Source organism: Corapipo altera, unplaced genomic scaffold (genome assembly GCF_003945725.1).
Source record: "Corapipo altera isolate COAL_440 unplaced genomic scaffold, ASM394572v1 58789, whole genome shotgun sequence".
NCBI classification, from domain to species: domain Eukaryota; kingdom Metazoa; phylum Chordata; class Aves; order Passeriformes; family Pipridae; genus Corapipo; species Corapipo altera.
Genome location: NW_020886500.1, coordinates 1 through 6,130, shown reverse-complemented (window position 1 = coordinate 6,130; position 6,130 = coordinate 1). Strand labels below are relative to the sequence as shown.

Here is a 6,130-nt window from a genome sequence, read left to right as displayed (position 1 = left end):
GCTGTGGCGGAGCCGGAGGCCCGAGAGGCCGCGGGACGGGCGGGGACGGTGAGTGCGGAGGGTCCGGGCGGGCACCGGCCCTCTTCTTCCTCCTCTTCCTCCTCCGGCTCCTCCGGGACCCGGGGACGGGGCGATCCGGGGGGGCTGGGGTGATATAAGGGGGTGTTTGGGGGTCCTCCGGCAGGGACGGGAGGTTTGGGGTGTTTGGGGGGCTGTGAGAGGCGATGAAGGGATTTTGGGGGGTGTAGGGATGGGGTGGGGGTGAGCAGGGGGATGTGTGTGTTGGGATCCCGTTGTAGGGGCGGATGTTGGATTTGGGGTTCCTTGGAGGGAGGGAAGGGCCCTGGGGGTGAGCTGGGGTGATGGGAGGGGAGGTTTAGGGGGTCCTCTGGTAGGGAGGGGAGGTTTGGGTTGCTTGAGGGGGTCTGGAAGGCGATGAGGCGAGTTAGGGGATGTAGGGATGGGGTGGGAGTGAGCAGGGGGATGTGTGTGTTGGCGTTGGGATCCCGTGGTATGGATTTAGGTTTTGGGGATTTCTTGGGATGCTTGAGGGGGTGTGAGAGGCCATAAGGGGAATTGGAGTGTTGGAAGGTGTGGGAATGGGGTAGGGGATGGGCAGGGGGATGTGGGGATGGGGTGGGGGTGAGTAGGGGTGTGTGTGTTGGGATCGTGTTGTATGGATGGATGTTGGAATTGGAGGTTCCTTGGAGTGCTTGAGGGGGTGTATGGGAAGGGAAGAGCCCTGGGGGTGAGCTGGGTGGACTGAGGTGAGCAGGGCTGATGTGAGGGGGTGTTTTGGGGGTCCTCTGGCAGAGAGGTGTGGTTTGGGGAGCTTGGGGGGCTGTGGGAGGCAATAAGGGGAGTTTGGGTCTTGAGGGTTGTTGTGGTGGGGAGGGGGATGTGTGTGTTGGGATTGGGATCCTTTGGTGTGGATGTTGGAGTTGCGAGTTCCTTGGGGTGCCTGAGGGGTAGAGGATGAGGATTTGGGACTCTGAGTGGGATTTAGGTTGGGTTGGGGATGGCTTGAGGTGAACTGGGATAACATGAGAGTTTGGGACCTGTGGGGTGGGAGTAGGATTTGGGGGTGTCTGGGGTGCTCGAGGGGTGTATGGGGGGACTTGTCAGTCCTGATTGAGGGGGGCTGTGTGTGTGTTTGGTTTCAGGGCGTCTGGTTTTATTGAAGAGTGTGGGAAAGGGGTTCTTTTGGGAATTTTTGGATGCTTAACATGGGGGAGAAGAGGTGGGAGTGCTGTGAGTGGAGCAGGATGGATGTGGGAAGGGTCCTTAGTTGTATGGACTGGTGAGGGTACAGGGGTGAGCTGGTGGGCTTTGGGAGGCTTCAGCTGGGTGGGGTGGGTGCATTTTTGGGAACAGGTATAAAGTGTCTGGTGTTCCTGACAGATTAAGGTGAGGCAAAGTTTCAGAGCCTCACAGAGTTGTTATGGTGTGGTTTGGAGGCCTGTCCATTGGGACAGTGGGATTGATGGAATGCTGGGGTTTGAGGTTTGTGTAACATGCTTCATTCCTGATAATTCACAGGAGTTTGTGTAGACAGGAGATTTGTGATGGTAAAGGTTTTCTACATGCTTCCCTTTAGGGATAAAGATAAAGCCTGGAGGATTTATAGGAGCCTGTAAGCTCTGGATATGCACAAATCCTGTTTTAAAATTTGAGATAACACCGTGGTTTCAGACTGCTTTAATTCACTGCTCAGTCTGGAGAGTGGCTCTTGTTGCTGGGGGTCTGTGATGTAGCTGGTCAGCACTGCTGGGGGCGTGGAGGGGGAGAAGTTGGGATGGAGCACGTGGATACAACTCCTGCAATCTTAGAAGATGAGAATTTAACAGTGGTTTGGATTTGCTTGTTTATATATGTGAGAAGAGGGTAAAATCCACCTTGTGATCCCACAGAGATGTAGTAACTCTCCCTCATGAACCACATCCCAGCTGTTTTCTTTTCTTTGGACTGAAGCCAACCCTTGAGCTGCAGCTCTGTTAAAGGTTTTGTGTTTGATTGAGTCAAGCTGAATCTCTCTTGTAGTCCAGCATCCCACCTGTAGCTGTCCATGACTCTGGAGATTGCCTACCTGAGGAAAGATGCTTTAGTGCGTTAGTTATGGTCATGTGTGAAGCTGTCACATGTCCAAAAAACTTCACAGACTGCTTCAGGACCATGGTAACATCCACTAAAGCTTTCTGCTCTCCATTCAGGAGGAAGGTCAGGACTGGAAAAAATAGTTGGATGTTGTTGTGTTTGAGGCTTGGATACAGAAAGAAAGGAAATGTGGCTCTGAACAGGGAGGGAAGTCAAATACTTGAGAGAAATCCTGGTTAACAAGATATGTCTCGTTAGTGTTGTGCTGTTCCTGGAAGGAAACTTTCTTCTTTTGATGGTTAGATAGAATAATTTCTGAAAGAGGTGTGTTTTAACATCATTCCCCTCATGAACTATGCACTGGTTTCCATTTGCTCTCTTTTGAGTAGATTGTTTCCTAAGTGCAGGCAGTCAAGCAGGAGTTTATGGAGCATGTGGGGAAGTGTGGGCCTGGTGAGTTGGGTTTAATCTCCTTACCCAGAGGAGTTGTGTAACAGTGTAGTAAAGTGCAAGGGGTCTGATTAAGGCTGCCTTGATAATCCCCAGGCAGACACTGGAGAGAGTTGTCTGCTGCTTAGGAGGTGAGGGAGGGAGGAATTGTGCTTCAGGTAACCTAGACACCTACTATGGAAATACACCAAAGAACTGTTTGTTCTAATGGTGGTAAATGTGTGCTGTTTGAGTCCTGCACTAAACAGTTTTATTTTAAAGTGTTGTTGGGTGTACAGATGGTTTAAATAGTGAAAAATCAACTTTCTTTGCTTCAGTCAGAAATTACAACTTGTTCTCCTGAAACAATTGGTCAAAATACATCTCAGTGTTCTGGCTGCTTTGTACCAGTGAAATCTCAGTGGTCTGATGTTGGTGTGATGTTATTCATTGTGAGTACAGCAGGATTTGATATCTACCCAGTCCAGGGACACGAGTACTTTGCCCACGTTCGGGACCCAAGGTCAAAGACCTGCCACGTACAGGTGGTTGCAGATCTTTGTGCTCCTGACCCTGAGCAAACAGAAGGAGCCTGGAGGAGGAAAGGGCAGTAGATGTGGAACAGGAGCAGCATCCAGTCACTGGGTCACAGACAGGCACACCTTGACCAGTTTGTGACAGTTTGTCACGGGTGACGTGGCAAAAGTGGCTTGCAAGTAGTTAAAACTGCCAGGGAGGGGACACTGGTGACTGTCACAAACTCAGAGCACTCTGTGCAAGGAACAAGAGGCTTGTGACAAAGGAGGAGGAGAACCCAAAGCCTCCTTGGAGGGTGCTTTGTCCCAGGAAGGGGTATGGATTCATTTCTGCAGTGAAGTCTGGCTGTTAATTTGGAATTGGCCTGGTGAGGACCCACAGCAGATATTTCTCAGGAGATCAGAGGATCCCTCTGATGGGCAGCTGATACTCAGGGACAGCCTCGTGCCCTGCACCAGGGAGGTTTGTGTGTCTTGGGAAGCTGTACCACTCTCTATGTACAGTTGGTGATGTTTGCCTTAGTGAACAATAAATATATATATATATATATTTAATTTTAAACTCTTACTGTTAGTGGCACAGGGAGCTGAATAGTTTCATAGGCCAGATAGGTTTAGAAAATGTATTTGATTTTTCTAAGCTTGGTGCTTTTTTGTTTTCCTGACCCATCTCTTGCCTGTTCTGGAGTTATTTTGGAGTTAAACTTCATCAGTGCTACCAGCTTTTCACCATTTAACAGTGCTGTTCTGAGCAACTGTGCTCAAAAGCTGGCTGTGTTAAAGTTAATATTTCTGAGTTAGCAGGTGTATTTTTTGTTTTTATTTCACTTGTATGTTAATTTTCTGCACTGTTTCTTTCGTGGCTGCTACCACAGCACATTAAAGAACAATGTGATGTTTCAAGCTGACTTATAACAATCTTGATTATTGTTGAAATTCTTTTTTGCTGGGTGTTGACATGAGGTTTGTGAGCTTGGTTTGATTTTCCTCAACGGGAGGAGAACTGTGAGAGGGCACAGTGGAAAAAGAATAACATCTAATTCTTCGATTTCCATTTTAAAAGTTTAAAATAGCACTTTTCAAGAAATATCTGGTCTTCTTTTAATTTGCTTTTCTAAGGGAACAAGTTATGTGCCCTCGTGCTTTCTGATAATTGTAGTTGCTTTAACCTGCTGGCAAATTGCTGCCACCTTGGACAGAGGGATTGTTCCCACAAATTGTGTGGAAATGATTCTTCTGGAGCAGAAATGAGATCTTCTTAGTGCTGCTTGTGGTAGGAACTCAACCTTTATTAGAAATCAGGGCAGTTTTAAGAGTTTCTGTTGCCTGAACTAGAAGAGTTTTTGCTCCCAGGACTTCTTAGACACGAAAAACATGTTTTGATGAGACACATTTCAAAGATGCTTTGAGCATCCTAATGAATTGTGTGATACAGGGCTGGTTAAAACAGTCCTTCTCTATCTAAAGTTTGAGTTCACAGGGTGAATTTGTTTCTTTCTTTTTACTCCCTAATGCTTTATTTATGTAGTTTGCCTGAAGCCAAGTAAATGCCTTTCTTTTTCTTTTTTTTTTTTTTCTTTTTCTTCCTTGACTTGTTTCTGATAATTCCTTAAAATCCACTGATTTAGAGCTGCTCTTTTATTGTGCTAAATTAAAAAAATTATGATTGGGGCATCATAAACATTTTACTTATCATTTCTTAATGTCTTTGAATGTGTGTAGAAATTAATGTATTAATTAATAAGAAAATAAGTTGTTTGTTTTCCCTCAGGCAAAATACTTTCTAGGATATGTTTACCCACTGAAGGGGAGTTCTTATAGTAAATATAAGTTATTAATTAGGTTTTTTTTAAAATGTTCATTATGGTTCTCTTTCAGATATTATGTGAGCTGCTGTGTTAGTCCTCTGGATCCTCATGGTATGTCTGAAGGACAGATCTCTGCATGTTCTGAATGTACCAGGTAAATCCCAGTAATAACTTTCCCTGGGAAAGTTTGTGACCAGGAAGACAAGAGAGGGCAGCTTTTATTCTATATTTAGCCCTAGGTGAGTCTAAAAAGAGCCTGACAGGCTGTAGCCTAAAATTTATTCTTGGATTTCTGTGTTGCAGTAGAAAATGAGGGAACTGCAACATTCCTGCAGCTGTTTGCAGGTCCATAAATAAGAACTTTACTCAGTGTTTCTGACGCTTAAATAAAGCAAAGCAGGGAAAATAGGGATGTTTTCCAGGTAGATAATTCCCCTGTCAAATCCCCTGCCTCACCTTTTAGTCTGAGAGAGGCAAAAAATGGCCACAGCCACGCCCAGTTTGGTTACCTTTCCACGGCAGAGGTGCTGTTCAGTCTCAGTGCTGAATAAACTTTTCCCCTGACCTATTCCCGGCCGGAATTTTGGCTTGGAAACTTTCTCACCTCCCTGAACCCGAGGTGACGTTCCATTTTCAGGTTGTCCTCATGAATACTCCAGTGGAGGATGTCCCTGATCTTCTTTGCCTGCGTGGTGAGGGTGAGGGACGGGCTTCCCCTCTCGGCCTCCACGGATTTTCATTTCAACCAGGATTTTCTGGAATGCAGGAAGAGATTAAAGGCTTTGTCCTCAGGCCTGGCACGGTACCCAAGTCGAGGCACAGCAAAGGGACGTGACCTCAGCATCCAGTAAGTCCCTGGTTGATTTATTCTTTTTTTTTTTGGGGGGGCTTTTGTTTTTGAAAGAATTATCTTGGGAATTAGGAGAATTTTGGGTATGGTCTCTAGGGCCTGAGTCCAGTCTGAAACCCCACTGTGCCTGTCTGGGTTGTCAGCTCCAGGTATTTTGAAACCTTATTTCTCAGCACACAGCTCCTGCTCGATTTAGTGAGCATATGCTCTCTAAATGTATATTTTGTATATTTTATATAAATATCTATTTATATATTTTCATACATATATATTAATATGTAAATGTTATATATCCATACTATTGTATTTATATGATTCTATATATGTTTTATATATGTTTTATATATGTTTTATATATGTTTTATATATGTTTTATATATGTTTTATATATGTTTTATATATGTTTTATATAT

At 45.3% G+C, this 6,130-nt stretch overlaps 1 long non-coding RNA gene across 2 annotated transcripts; it reads left to right on the top strand.

The window, feature by feature from the left end:
• On the top strand, positions 1 to 5,867 carry LOC113941227. Of its 2 annotated transcripts, none has more exons than XR_003525630.1 (3): positions 1 to 48; positions 4,938 to 5,021; positions 5,505 to 5,865. It is a non-coding gene; the product is annotated as an uncharacterized LOC113941227 (long non-coding RNA). The 2 variants fall into 2 exon arrangements; XR_003525631.1 differs by lacking the exon at positions 1 to 48 and adding an exon at positions 909 to 3,522 and having other exon boundaries at positions 5,505 to 5,867.
• The last annotated feature ends 263 nt before the right edge of the window (positions 5,868 to 6,130 follow it).